Below are 14,961 nucleotides of genomic sequence, written 5' to 3' on the forward strand. Positions count from 1 at the left end.
TGAACCGGTATAGTACATCCAGAAATATGGTCTGGGACTCCTTCAAATCAGCTTTGAGAGGGGAGACGATTAGTTTTTCCGCTAGGTTAAGGAAAGAGGCTAGGGAAGAGAATGAGAGATTAGTGGGCCAACTGGTAGAGGCAGAAGAATTGCATATGATGGATATTGTTCATGGGAGGGAGGCCTTCGAAAGTCAGCAGAAGATCCTCATCATTAAAGCAGAATTACATAAGTGGATAGCTCAGAAAACAGCCAAAGAATATCAGATTTACAGGGGCAAGATATATGAGACAGGAGAGCAGGCAGACAAACTTTTATCACTTAGGATCAGGCAGGGTCGCAGCAGGAATTTGATAACTAATATACGAGAGGGGGACCAGGACTACAATGAGCCAGATGATATTCTTAAGGTTTTTAAGAACTTTTATCAAAAATTATATAAGGAGGAGATCAGAGCAGAAATCTCTAGTTTAGAGTTCGAAGATACTGGCCCACAGCTAGCTAAGGAGGATAGAGCAATGTTGGACAATGATTTTGTAATAGGGGAAGTGGTAGAAGCATTGCAGAGTTTATCATCAGGGAAGCTGCAGGGCCGGATATTATCCCGCTTGAGCTATACAAATGCTTACAGGATGTGATAGTCCCTCTGTTGTTGGACTTATTCAATGGTATAATTTGCTCTGGGGAAATCCCAGAATCCTGGAAAGAAACCAATATTGTGGTGTTTCATAAAAAAGGCAAGCCCAAAGAAAATACTGGGTTGTATCGTCCAATATCCTGCATAAATGCGGACACTAAGATCTACGCCAAAGTCCTGGCTAAAAGGTTGGGAGGGGTCATTGGCGGTCTGGTTTCCCCATGGCAACATGGGTTTATCCCAGGCCGAGGGACAACAGACCATATTAGGCGGGCCATTACTTTGTTTGATGTGCAGGCTGTCACGGGGGGACGGATGGCCATGATCCGTTTGGACGCTGAAAAGGCCTTCGATCGCGTCACTTGGAAGTATTTGTGGGGGATATTGGAGCGAAGGGGCTTTGGCCCTAAAATATTTGGAGCTATTAAAGCCATGTATTCAGATCCCAAGGCCAGAATTCAGCTGATGGGAGGAAGCTCAGAAAAAGTTTTTATTTCACAGGGGACACAGGCAGGTATGCCCCTGCTCACCAATCCTTTTCGCCCTGTATATTGATCCGCTTGTACGCAGAATATTAGGATGTGAGGATGTCAAGCCAATAGTTTGTAAGGGGTTTGAAACTAAACTGCTGGCTTATGCTGATGACCTAGACATAATTACCCCAGAACCAGAGACGGCTCTGAAAGCTATTACAGGGATAGCTACGGAGTTTGGACGATGCTCGGGGTACCTCCTTAATGAAAGCAAGACCCAGCATAATATGTACCAATAATATTGGAAGGCATGATGAAAGATACTCGGATTCAGCGGTTTATCTAGGGGTTAGGATAAGCTCCGCAACTGATACAATCATTAAAGATAATTTTACCCCGTTAATAACATCAATTGTGGCAGATTTAAAAAGAATAGATACAATACACCTGTCTTTAATAGGGAGAGCTAATGTGCTCAAAATGACTATGCTTCCTAAAATATTGTATCTCTTTCGCTCCATCCCGTATATGATTGGGAAGGGCATGTTAAAATCTATAGAAGCGGTATTTATGAATTTTACTTGGCAGTATGGCAAAATTAGGCGGTCCATTAAATAGCTGTCTCTCCCATATGAAAAGGGAGGGCTGGCAATTCCTAATATCAGATTTTATCAATGGGCCTGTCTAATAATCCATATGGCAATATTATTCGATTCTGTCACAAATTCGGCTGATACCCCCTTTGGCAATCCGAATCCGCCATCCATTTTTGAACTACTTTTGGGCAGCGAAGCCCTTGGGCTCCTGCTGCGTAAGATTGACGGACGTTATAATAATAAAACACGATATAAGGTTTTAGATAATGTGTGGGAAGTCTGGAAACTAGTCCAAAGAACAATGGCAATTCCGAGAATTAATTACTATACACCTCTTTGGAATTCCAGTATTTTCCCGCAATTTAGTAATGACAGGATGGGAAGATTGTGGGAGCAGCAAGGAGTTAGAAGAATGGGGGATATATTTGAAGGGGACAATCTGATGAGCTTTGATAATATTCAACGGAAATTTGAAATTCCGGATAATCAAGGCTTTAAATTTGTACAAATATATCTAACTTTGAAGGGTATCAGACCACGGCTATCTCCAGGGGGCAAAATTAATATAATTGAGTTCCTATTAGGAGGAGGAATTAAATAAAAATTATATATAGAATTCTATTATCAAGAATATCAGATGATCTGGATAAATTTGAGGCCTCCTGGACGTCAAAATTAGAAAATCATGATGTTGATTTAGATAAAGCATTGCAATTAGCTGGGAAACTGTTCCGCTCCACGAATTTGAGAGCCCAACACTATAAAACCCTTTTTAATTAGTATTTTACACCAGCAAAATTATACGATTGGGGTAAAAGAGTCGATGATAAATGTCCAAGATGTTTGGAAGGGCCTGCTAATCTTTTGCATATGCTCTATCAATGTGATAAATTAAGCGGAATTCGGGGAGAGATAGAGAAGTTCTGGGAGGGGCTGTTAGGTGTTAAGATTAATTTATCCCCAACCCTTATGATAATAGGAACTGACAGTAATCTGGGTCTTAATAAGGAGGAGGAAGCCTTTGTTTTTATATGTGTGGCTGTTCTCCGGATATTATTAGCGGCAGACTGGAAAGATATTGTAGCCCCCTCCTTCCAGATGTGGCTGGCTAGACTCTTCGGGATTCATAATATCGAATCCTCCCTATACACTCGGAGAGGAAGGAAGATGAGTAAGCTGGGGCTGAACATTTGGGCTCCTCTTAAGAACTGGAGAGACTCTCATTTATAAATTTGTCTAAGGTTGTATATTATGGACCATAATGAATTCAAGAGGGTTTAGGTTTTTGGGAGATTTGAAGCCTATGTGGTGTTTATTTCTTGCCCCCCTATGCTGATAGATATGTAGTAATATTTTGTATGTATATGAAATATCCCCTAATCTTTGTAAAGAAAGCCAGGTTATAGTCTGTATTTTGTATAGGTGGAAGTATAAAATGTATCGATTATTGATTGTACCAGGTATTTTTTAATAAAAAAAAAAAAGAGGTGTGGTGGGCAGGGGTCCGTGGGGGCTCCAGACCGGGTTTTCATCAAGGTCGTGGTAATGAGTTCCACCGTGGCGGGAGTCCAGGTGGTGATGGTCGGCTGGTGGTCAGCGGAGGGGGAAGGGGTGGTGAACGGCATCTGGTCCCTCAAGTGGTCATAGAGGGCCTTGATCTTCTGATGGAAGTATGAGCTGAGCTTGTTTCAGAGTTCCTGGGATTGTGTGACTTCTGTGGCCTCGCTGGGGGGGTTTGGTGAATTGCTGTATGACGTTGAAGAATTCCTTGGCATTGGTTGCGTTGGTGTCGATTTTGCTCTTGATGAAGGTCCGTTTGGTGTCCCTTATGAGCTAGTGGTACTCCTTCAGGGCGCTCCTATGGTTGTTTAGGTGTTCTGTGGCTTTCTGTCTTTGCCATTTTTTCTCGAGGCGTCTGCAGGTGCGCCTGGTGGCTTGGAGTTCGGTTTGGTGGTTAACCAGGCTGCCTTCAGGGGGCGTTGTTTGGCAGGGTGGTGGAGGGGGGCGATCTTGTCAGCGCATCTGAAGATCCGTTGGATAAATTCTTTGGCTGCAGAGTTGGCGTCGGTCATAGTGAAGGGGGGGTCTAGGAAGAGGGTGGAGTTGAGGAGTTCCTCTGTGATTTTGCTCCAGTTCCTTTGTGGTGGGCGGGGGGCCGGTTTGGATGTGGTGGTGGTGTTGAAGGTGAAATGTACACAGTGGTGGTCAGTCCAGGGGGGCTGCGTGGTGTGGCTGAAGTGGACGTTTGGCCCTCCTGCGAAGATGGGGTCGAGGGTGTGTCTTGCTCTGTGCATGGAGGTGTTGATGAGCTGCTTCAGTCCGAGGTTTCTAGAGGTTGTCAAAGAGGGCGGTGGAGTCAGGGTCGCTGCGGTTGTTGAGGTGGAAATTCAGGTCTTTATGTAGGATATAGTCTGTGGAGGTGATGGCATGGGCTTCCACGAGGTCGGTGATTGCTGTTGTGGCCAGGGAGTGGGGTCTGTAGGAGAGGATGCTGTGTAGTGTGGTCCCTGGGGGAGGTCTGGATCTGGAAGTGGAGGTGTTCTGTGTTGGAGTGGGGGTCACTCATGCTGGAGGTAGAGAGTCTGAGGGAGGTCTTGTGTGCGATAGCGAGTCCTCCTCCTGGGCGGTGTGGGCGGTCTTTCCTCTGGATCTTATAATCTTCGGGGATTGCGGTGGCAATGTTGGGGCCGGAGGTGGCGCTGGTCCAGGTTTCCGTGAAGAAAGCGACGTTGGACGCGAGGGTGTCGATCAGGTCCCAGATCTCTACGGCGTGTCTGTGGAGGGAGCACACGTTGAGGAGGATGCACGTCAGGGCTTCGGTGGCGCAGATATGGGGGCGCTGTAGGTGGTTCAGGAGCATTGGCAGTGTCTGCAGGAGAATGGTCCATGGGTGGTACTCGGTGAGGAGCTCTGGCAGTCAGGGTGTCTTCCGGGGTTGAGAGAGAGGAGGGTGGCGGCGTCATATCGGCGGGTCCCTGGGGAGGGGAGGGGCGCTCAGCTGGGAGGCGGGAAATGGGCGAGGGCAGGGGGGAGGGGCCGCGGGTCAGCAGCGGCTGGAAACAGGGAGATGGGAACGGCAGGGGGACGACAGAGGGGAAGTGAACACAGCAAAACAAAAGACCAGAAAAAACACAGTGAACAAATACACAACAATGAGGAAATGAGTGACAAGAATGAGAAAACTATAATGACAAAAATGAGGACAATTAAACAATACTCAGAGGTCAGCAATTACCGCCTCGCGGCAGGCAGGGGATACAGCAGCCTATAACACCCAGGCAGGGGGCTCAGCGGCAACGACAGAGCGAAGGAGCTGCCGGGGAGGGTGCAGGCCTGTGACTGAGGTCAAGGTCACTTTCAAACTCTGCACATTGACTTACAAGGCTATACATAAAAACACTTCCCCTTTTCTATTCAGAAATACTGACCATCTGGGAAGTAAAGACTCACTTCTACTCGATCATCCTAAATTGAACTCTGCTGCCACAAGAAAGCAATCATTCTTGGGGTGGCTTGCTCTGCTTGGAACTTATAACCATTACTCGAAAGGACATTTACAACACTTACAGCATTCAGGAAACACCTTAAAGCAAAGCCCATCAGTGCAATATGTACAAAGCACGAATCATTGTTTCAACACTGCATTCTCCTTGATTGCACTTGGTTAAATTTATTCAACTCATAATTTACTATGCTTCAGGCTGAATAAAGTATTCCATATCTGCTTCTGTGTTTTTATTGTATAGTTATTTAAAACCATAACAAAACAGACATAAAATCATTAGAATCTGACAACATGAAACACTACATTTTCAAAGACTTATTAACATTATAATCAACAATAGTCTATTCTACACGTAACCTATTGGGTGCCCTTATGAAAATGCCAAGTGTCTAGTTCTAACCCAGTCCAAACGGGTCAGCTCCATCATGAAAGTAATACATCATCTCATTATCACTAAAATTCATATAAAATATTAAATATTCCTAAAACAAAGTCAAGAGTATGTACACAGATCTAATTTATATTAACATTAGCCTGATTAAAATAATGCCTAAGTCCTTTACTTGTGGGCCGGTGGGGTAATCCAATCTGGAAGGACGAAATGATTGTTTCATTCTTATCTTGCCTAACTTAGAGCTACCAGTTCTTCATTTGGGAGCCATACAATCCACGAGTTCCGTCTAAGAAGGGTTAAACCTCACCACCGGGCCCCACCCTCCTAGGTGTTCACTATCCTTCCGAACAGTTCTAACTTACACTCCTACAGAATTAATATATTAATTACAGACATTGTTTCGGAGGAAAAGCTGACACCTGGGTGTTGAACAGTAATTTATTTAAGATGTTCACAGATTTAGCACATCTCCCCAGCCCCCCGGGTGAGCTGCTGCTAAAGCAAAGGCAAAGGCTGATGCCTGTGCACAAGAGCGAACTCCCTCTGTCAAAAAAATGGGTTTTAGCAGTAGTCTCCTTTGTTGATCTGGGGCAGAGCAACAGCATAACAGATGAAACCATGATTCCCAATAATGTTTGCATTGCTTAAGCATAAAATCACCCCCATCGCCAGCCCAACGCAGGTTGAAATCTCTTATTGGTAATACAGCACTGTCATATAAAGGATTTGGTCCCTAGTATTTGCATTAATGAGATCAGAAAAATATTTTTGAGTCTTCTCAACATGATAGGAATCCGTTAGGGGCTGAGCCTATACTCGACTCTCAATGGACCGTAAATCCTGTTCCCAAGAGGAATCCCATATAGAAATCTGTTTACTTAAAAATATTGATTGGTTTGATATTTTGGGAGCTCAATTATGACTCATATCATGACTGTGACTTCTCTTAACATTCTGAATTATTACAGTCATTGTAATAGCACAGCCAGTGCAGTTTAAGTAATTAATAACTTTAGAGAAAAAATGGAATGCACAAAAGATCTACAAATTCCAATATGTTTGGTTTACAGAGAAAACTGAAAGAACAGTGTGAAAGAAATTATGAATGGAAAACAACCTGAAACAGCAAGGTAAAGAAGCAAGGAGTGTTTGTTGGTGGATTAAAGAGACACGAGATGAAAGAGTGAGCAGTGTTGGTATTCAGCACAGAAAATTTGCCAGCGCTCGTCATGGGCTTTTGAGCAACACGCTGGGCCCCAGCACTTACTGTTTTACAAATTAAGCACTGAAATAGACACTCTTGTAGCATTAATACTGCTGATTGTGACTGTGAAAATGTTCCAGGCTGTGTTTGGTACCTTACAGAGGCAGTGAAAGGTTTTTGAATACAGGTTGCCCCTGAACTAATTAGCAGCAAAGTGCTTGTAAGAAAATGAATTGTTCGTAGGGGGAGGGATAAACTCTGCTCAATCAACAGTCACAAACCTTGTTGGGATGAACCACTAAAGTCACAAAATTAACCTGTGCTAAACCCTCTGACAGTTTGGCACAAAAGCAGTCAGGGTGAACTTAAAGGCAATCACACACCAATTTAGAAAAATAGAGTGCATTTTAATCAATATTTCATACCAAAATAAAACAAAATCCAGTTAGTAGAACCAGAGTTCAGAATTATTATAGTTTAAGGTAAAAGGTAGTGACTAAAAGATCAAAGCAGCAATTGCGGCTACCTATTTGTGTGAGACCAGGGCAAAGTTGAAAGTAATGGTTGATCGCGTGGGTCAGATACGAGGTTTGAATTAGGCCCTGTCTGCGTTTTCATGGAAAAATGACTGAGAAGGTATAAGTCAATGGGGCAAGCCTGCAGGCGATGTCCGAGGAGGAGGTGTCATTGTTGGGGAGTCGCTGGATGAGGTTTTGGTGAATATTTCTACATTCGGATGTGATCTTTTTTTTTTAAGTACAAATCTCCACCAGGACAAAGCTGTAGATTTTAGCCAATGAGGGTTCCATAAGGCCAGATAACCTTTCTGCAAAGAGTAGCTGAACAGGATTTTCTGCTGCGGAGAAGAGCATAGCGGGAGCTGCCACGATGTCAGGCCTGCTGGCAATGCACCTTTGATGAGCAGGTAGGTCTCTGTCTCCTTTCAGTTCTTAACCACCTTTTAGCCCAAAAATTTCAAAGTCCCATATTTTGGATTTGGCTTTTTGGGCACCTTTAACATCACTTCCATTGTCCAGGACTCAAGAGGCACCAGATGGAGAGGCGGGACTCACTAAGGCTGGGTCTACATGCGGGTTCAAGATGGTGGGAGCTTTTTCTGTCCCTGGGGCTCTGATCAGGAAGCCAGTTAACTAGCCCTTGGAATTATTATGATAGTCCTAGGTTCAAGCAGTGGAACAGGGCTAATACAGCAGGGTAGACCTCTGAGGGTTTAAAGGCAGGCTTCAGGCAGTGGAACAGTCTTTCCAGGTGCAACAGTGCAGTCTTCTGACATATAGAGCAGGCAACAGCAGAAGGCAGTCCTCTAAGTTCCACAGGTCCAGAAAGTGAACTGAGGTGTGACGGTCCTATTTATACCTGGTGTCTTCATTGAAGTCGAGGTTTCTAGAGATTCCCTTTGAAGTGCTTGGAATTTCCTGCCTTTCTGCCCTGATGCTAGCCTGGGTGCAGGCAGAGTGGGCATAGTGAAGTCCTTTGTGTGAAGGCAGGGTACAACCTATTGACTTGTAAGTGTGTCTATGCCCAGCTCCAACCCTCCCCCTCACCCTGCCAGTGATAGGCCATAAAGGTGTGGTAAATAATTTAATTACCGGGACTTAATTTGATACAGAAACATAATAAAATAGCTCAGTAAATAAGAGGCAGAATCCGTGGTATTAGAGGTTCGGAATGGGCTTTATTCCAGTGGTCGATTATAATCGGTTGCTCCAGGTTCCATCACCACGAAGGTTCAGGAAGTGAAGTACATACATTATTGACAATCAATTACTTTTATACAATAGGCATTACAGTGAGGCCAATGCAAGAGGCGTAACAATTGATAGTGGTGATAATATATTCGTACGTAGCAAAAATAGGCGTAACTGGGAGTGATGAAAGAACGTCATCAGATGTGATGTCATAAGAGGGTGGTTACATGAAAGAATTTCGCAATGTCAGCAGAAATACTTGGCAGATATGCGCGCGCAGCAGTATGACGTGTGATTGACGTGCGACTAGGGGGTGAAGGGGACTTGACATTTAGCTCTACATGTGGCGACAGAAGTCTGGAGGGTCAAGTCAACCTAATCCCAAATCATATCTAACATCCTATGTTTAAAGAACTAAGTTATCCAAAAGAGAGGTCTCTTCGAGTAGAATCTTATTCTATACTGACTATACTGACTGTTAGTGCGTGTACAAGCGTCTAAGTGTCTATACTAGATGCGAGGGCGGAATCTTCCATAGTAATAGGGCTATGAATTACTTGCATGAAGACAGAGAAACCGGGCCTTTGCTCGGTAGCTGGCAGAATGTTTACTTAAGCTACTAGACAGGAATGCATTGGGCAGGGAGCGGAGCAGATAATTTTCGAAGGTGAAATACAGTTCTTGGCAGGCAGCAAGCTGATGTCAGGCTTCGTGAGCCGCGCAGGGAATGAGACAAAGTTCATGGTCACAGATGCAGGCTCAGACTGGAGCTTTCAGAGGCAGAAGGCAAGAAGAGTTTGATGACAGCATCAGGGCCTACTTGCCTGGACTGTAACATGGCATAAGTGAACCATATAAAGCCGGTGGCCTTTCATACTTAGGAATGGAATATCCGGCCTATTCATGGCGGATCTGACAGAGGACATGTTAACGGTGGACGCACATGTATTTGCGTCTTCATAACTGGAACTGGAGGGAACATACATGTACTTGTAACATGCACATAGAACCGTTGGGGTCCAAGATAGGGGACATAACTGACCAGAAAAATCCATATTTCCACATTCCCTCCTTGTCCCCTACTTGCCCGTCAAGAGATATCAATCTTCATTAATCCATTGATCTGTTCATATAGCATCATTTGTTCTTCTTTCTTCTTCCGGGATCTTGAATGAAAATCTTGATGTGGAATGCACGATGTGGCACACAGACCACAAATCGCTGGTCCACATTGCAGGCATAGACAGCAACTGAATAGTATGAGAAGGCCAATACCTAGGAAAGATAGGACCTTCCATCCAAAGGTAGATAATACACTCCAAAACCAACCGGACCAAGTCCAGGTGCCTGGATTCTGGTGTATCTGGCTTACAATCTTATGAAGACGAGTTATGGCTTTATATACAGATGGCGAATTTTCTGGTATGAAAATACAACAGCTTGATCCGATGACCCTACAAGCTCCGCCCCTATCGGCCAGGATGACGTCAAGGACAAGACGATTTTGAAGCACAACAATCCGCATAGCAGACTGCTCTTCTGTTAAATTGCCTAAGGCGGAAATAGTTTCGTTCACTACTGCTTCAAGGGTTCTAGTTAATCTACGTATCAGCTTACTATTAGTAACGGTACCTATATAGGGAAAGAAACCTTTATTGAAATCTGTGTATTTTTCCCATGCTGTTTCAGTGTAATCGACTATCGGGAGATCTCTCCTTACTCTATTATATACTAAATGAATATTTCTGTGATAATCAGCAGGAGCTAGAAAAACAGGTGGCAAAAGGAATCCAATATAGCAAGTACCATCCCAATCTAGAGGTAAACGTACATATGCCGTCTGACCACATATGAAATAGGAATGGCGGGAAGCTCTAAATGTAGACTTGCCTTGATCACTAAATTCTACTACAGTGGTGCATTTACTATGGCCCATGTGTAGGGAACCATTCTTTCTTATACATAATTCACCTTTTACTGGAAATATTGACATAGCGGGCAAAATTGAAGTAGCTTCTGATTCGACATTTAGGATCATAAGATTGAGCGTAAAATTACCTAATCCATACACTTCATTTTCTAGATCAGTTCCTGTTCTCTGGGGAAGTCCCTCCTTGTTAGGGTGGCAGACTTTAAGCAAAACTAAGTTCAAATTTCCCCATACCCAGTTATCTTGATAAACTGCAGAATTCGAATCTAGAGAATTAATTAAACTAAACCATGCTCCACAGGAGCCGTTGTGTGTGAACGGGTATGGAAAGAGAGGTAGAATTCCTTTATAATTCTGATAGGGAGGGAGTCGGCCACATATCCAACAATTTGTAGCATTGCTAACCTGATGGGAATGATGCAACATACTAATAAACGTGTTATTGCGCAGTGCAAATCTATAAGACAACTCAAGCGGAGGTAATTCACTAAAAGAATGTTCAGCAGTAACATTGTAAACATGTCTAGAAATAGGATAATATATGTGCAACAATATACTTGCAGTAATTATTAAAAGACTTGAGAAAAACAAAATTAATAACGTTACTATGCAATGACTACGCAGTGATTTACAGTACGCCTGTCGTTTCAACATTTTTCGGGTGCTTTCTCTATTCAGGTCCAAGGGATACATGTCAGAGACAATTCAACCGCTTCACCTTGGAGAGGACTTAAACAATCAAATTGCTCGACTGATTGGGCCTGAGCTTTAATTTATAATGTTCGGAATCACTTTTTTCCACAAAAGGAAGTTTTGAGTCAATGGGTGAAGACACACAAGGTGTGGTATTCACATCTGATTTTAGTCCATGAAATTTCTTGATATGACTTGAATGAATCCATCCTTTTCTGCCTTCGATCTTCACGGCTGTTCTTGTGGTGAGCAACACCAGCTGAGGTGACCTCCACCTAGGTTCCAGCTGAGTCTTTCGATCAAAGTTCCTCACGAGGACCAAGTCTCCCGGAACCACGTCATGGGGTTTCACCTCAGTGTTGTCAGGAAAAGCTGCAGCTACCTGTGAACGACAAGATTGTAGTGCAGACATCAAGGAAGCCAAGTAATCTGTCAGCATGTTACAGTCAATATCAGTTATTTTGCGTGGTATAGGCGTCCCCCACATATTTGGTGGTCTGCCGAAGATCACTTCATACGGGGATAGCCCTGTTCGAGAGTGTGCTACCATTCTTGTGTAAAAGAGTGCAACTGGTAATGCTACTACCCAGTCGACACCTTTCTCTCTGCATATTTTGGATAATCTTATTTTCAGAGTCTGATTATGTCTTTCTACGAGACCTGCTGCTTCGGGGTGTCGGACACAGTGGAATTTCCACTGATAGCCTAACAAAAGTGAAACGTGTTTCATTAATTCGGATGAGAACGGCTGGCCGTTATCTGAGTGAACAACACGTGGTAAACCGTATCGTGGGAAGAATTCTCGAACCAACTGTTTGGCAGTAGTCGGGGCAGTGTAATCTGAAACCGGGTATGCTTCCGTCCAACGGGAAAGAGCACACACAACTACGAGAACATATTTGAATCCTCTACATCGTTCCATCTGGATATAATCCATCTGGAGGACTTCAAAAGGATGATCAGGAGGATGAAATCCACCCTGTTCTACGGGAACGCTTTTTCCTGGGTTGAACTGGCAACAGATCAGACAGGTACGAACTTTTTGTTTGGCTGCAGCTCGTAAATGTTTATTAAACCAAATGTGTTGAATGCTATCTAGCATAGCTTTTTCTCCTAGATGTGCAGGACTATGTACAGTGTTAATTATAACTTGGACCATTGAATCAGGAAGGAACCACACAGACTTTTCCTTCATCATCCATCCTTGATCGGTTTGGATCCCTCCTAATTCAGTCCATTTCTTTATTTCGTCTGGTGTAGCATGTGCCTGTATGTCAATTACGTCAAGAGTAGGATCTTTAACCGTCATACAATGTGTTGGCGTCGGGACTATTGTCTTTGTCATGTCGGATGTTTGAGTTTGAGCAGTCTGTTTAGCTGTTCTATCAGCTAAATCATTGCCTTGAGAAATGATATCAGTAACTTTCGTATGAGCTTTACATTTCATAATTGATATTGCAGTGGGTAGATGTATTGCATCTAATAAAGCATGAATGAGGGGTCCGTGCTGAATGTGGGCACCGTGAGAAGTTAAATAACCTCTCTCTCGCCACAGCACGCCGAAGTCATGTACGACTCCGAATGCATAACGTGAATCAGTGTATATGTTGACTTTTTTATTTGTGGCTTGAATACAGGCTTGTGTCAGAGCGACGAGCTCTGCTGCTTGAGCGGACAAGGTATTTATGCAATTTGTTTCAATGATTTCAGTGTCTGTTGTGACTGCGTAAGCGGCCACTAGTTCTCCTGTACCTTTTCTCATACATGAACCATCTACATACAACGTCAGGTCTGGGTCTGACAATGGGACATCGGTTAAATCTTGTCTGGGTTTCGTCGTGATTGTAATAACTTCAATACAGTCATGGGCTAGTGGGTCTGTTCCATTTACAGGTAAAAGTGTGGCAGGATTCAATGTGTTACAACGTCTGATTTCTATATGTGGCTGAAACAGTGTTAGTTCATACCCTGTAAGTCTTGCTATAGTCAAATGTTGTGTTTGCGTTCGATTCACAAGAACCTCCACTGCATGTGGTACTTGTACTGTCAATGGATGTCCTAACACTATGGCATCGCTTTGTCTGATTGCTAAAGCTGTCGCTGCCACTGATTTCAGGCACGCAGGCAGAGCCTGAGCTACGGGATCTAATGTACTAGAAAAATAAGCACATGGTTTGTGTGCTCCTGCTTGTTCCTGTGTGAGTACTGACAAGGCAGTACCTTCGCGTTCTGTAATAAAGAGTGTAAACTGTTTACTGTAACATGGTGTTGCTAAAACAGGTGCTTGACATAAAGCTTTCTTTAAGCTTTCAAAAGCTTGTGTATGTTCCTGAGTCCAAGGGAGAACAGTCGATGTGGCTGCCTCCTGTGTTGTCAACTGAATGAGTGGTTTTGCTAGAAATGCATACTGAGGGATCCACTGCCTACAATATGAAGTGAGGCCTATGAAAGCCCGTACCTCCTTTTGTGTCTTGGGTATTGGCATGTTAGCTATTAACTGAATGCGGTCGGGTGTAAGCTGCCTTCCCTCCTTGGACAGCGAGTGTCCAAGATAAACAACTCGCTGGACACAGAATTGCAGCTTAGAAGGGGACACCTTGTGCCCCTTTTCGGCTAGAAATTGTAAAACTGTCAGTGATGCTTTCTCACATTCGGGTTCGCTTCTAGCGGTGATCAGCAGATCATCGACATATTGAAGCAAGGCAGTGTTAACTGGCATGTGGATACTGTCGAGTTCTCGTTTCAGTGCTTGGCTATAGATGCTGGGGCTTTCTGTAAATCCTTGAGGTGCGCGTGAGAATTTGAAGCTACGTCCATTTAAACTAAATCCGAACAAATATTGGCTTTCCGGATCTATTGGGACGCTGAAAAAGGCATTTTTGAGATCAATTACAGTAAAGAATGTTGCTTCGGAATCAATAGCTGTCAGTAATGATGAGATATCGGGGACCACAGGGAATTGTGGCACAATACACTTGTTTAATTCGCGCAGATCAATAACCAATCGATATACTGGCGGGGCCTTCGGATCTGTTCGTTTGAGAATCGGAATTATCGGTGAATTACATACATTGGAGTCTGTTTCTACAACCACTCCTTGGGCAATGAGCTCGTCAATGATTTGTAGTAAAGCCACTACAGCATCTGGTGGTAACTTGTATTGTCGCATTCGTGGTAGTACCACTCCTGCCTTTAGTGTAACTCGATATGGTGTAATATTCATGCAACCAACATCAGTAGGGCCTTGTGCCCATAGATGTGTAGGTAAAGTCTGCAATCGGGGATCCATGTCTCTAGACACATAATGACCTTTAAAATCACGTAAAAACAATCTTACTCCTTCCGGAGAACAACATATTATAGCTCCTAGAGCTTTCAATGTCTTTATTCCTAACAGGTTTTCTGGACATGATTTAGTAAGCAATAAATCTGTAGTTCGGGTCAAAGGTCCTATCGTAAGTGGAAGAGGTTGTGACACTTCATTAACAATAGGTTTTCCTGAAAAACCAAGGGAAATATTCTGTGAGCCTGAGAGGGGTGCCCCTGGAACTTCACTACGTTTTATAGTTGTTCGACTTGCCCCTGTATCGAGTAAAAATTTTCTGTCTTGGCCTAATAATTCACTATGTACATAAGGTCCTTCTTGATCTACAGGGATCTCGATAAGGGGTAAGTCAACTTCCCTCTCTAGGCTGGTTCATGCATATCGTTGATAATCAGGATAGTCATACTGTGCGGTCTGGTACAGTTGTCGTGTCGTGGTTTGCGTGGCAGCAACAGGCAGCGCTGGTGCAGCTGGCACAAACTGTATAGTCTGTTG

The 14,961-nt window shown here is 43.7% G+C and overlaps 1 protein-coding gene across 1 annotated transcript in view; it reads left to right on the forward strand.

Moving 5' to 3' along the window:
* HTR2C (5-hydroxytryptamine receptor 2C) overlaps positions 1-14,961 on the forward strand; it is a 3,718,710-nt gene that overhangs the window by 514,907 nt on the left and 3,188,842 nt on the right. The window lies entirely within an intron of this gene.

Source organism: Triturus cristatus, chromosome 5_2 (genome assembly GCF_964204655.1).
Source record: "Triturus cristatus chromosome 5_2, aTriCri1.1, whole genome shotgun sequence".
NCBI classification, from domain to species: domain Eukaryota; kingdom Metazoa; phylum Chordata; class Amphibia; order Caudata; family Salamandridae; genus Triturus; species Triturus cristatus.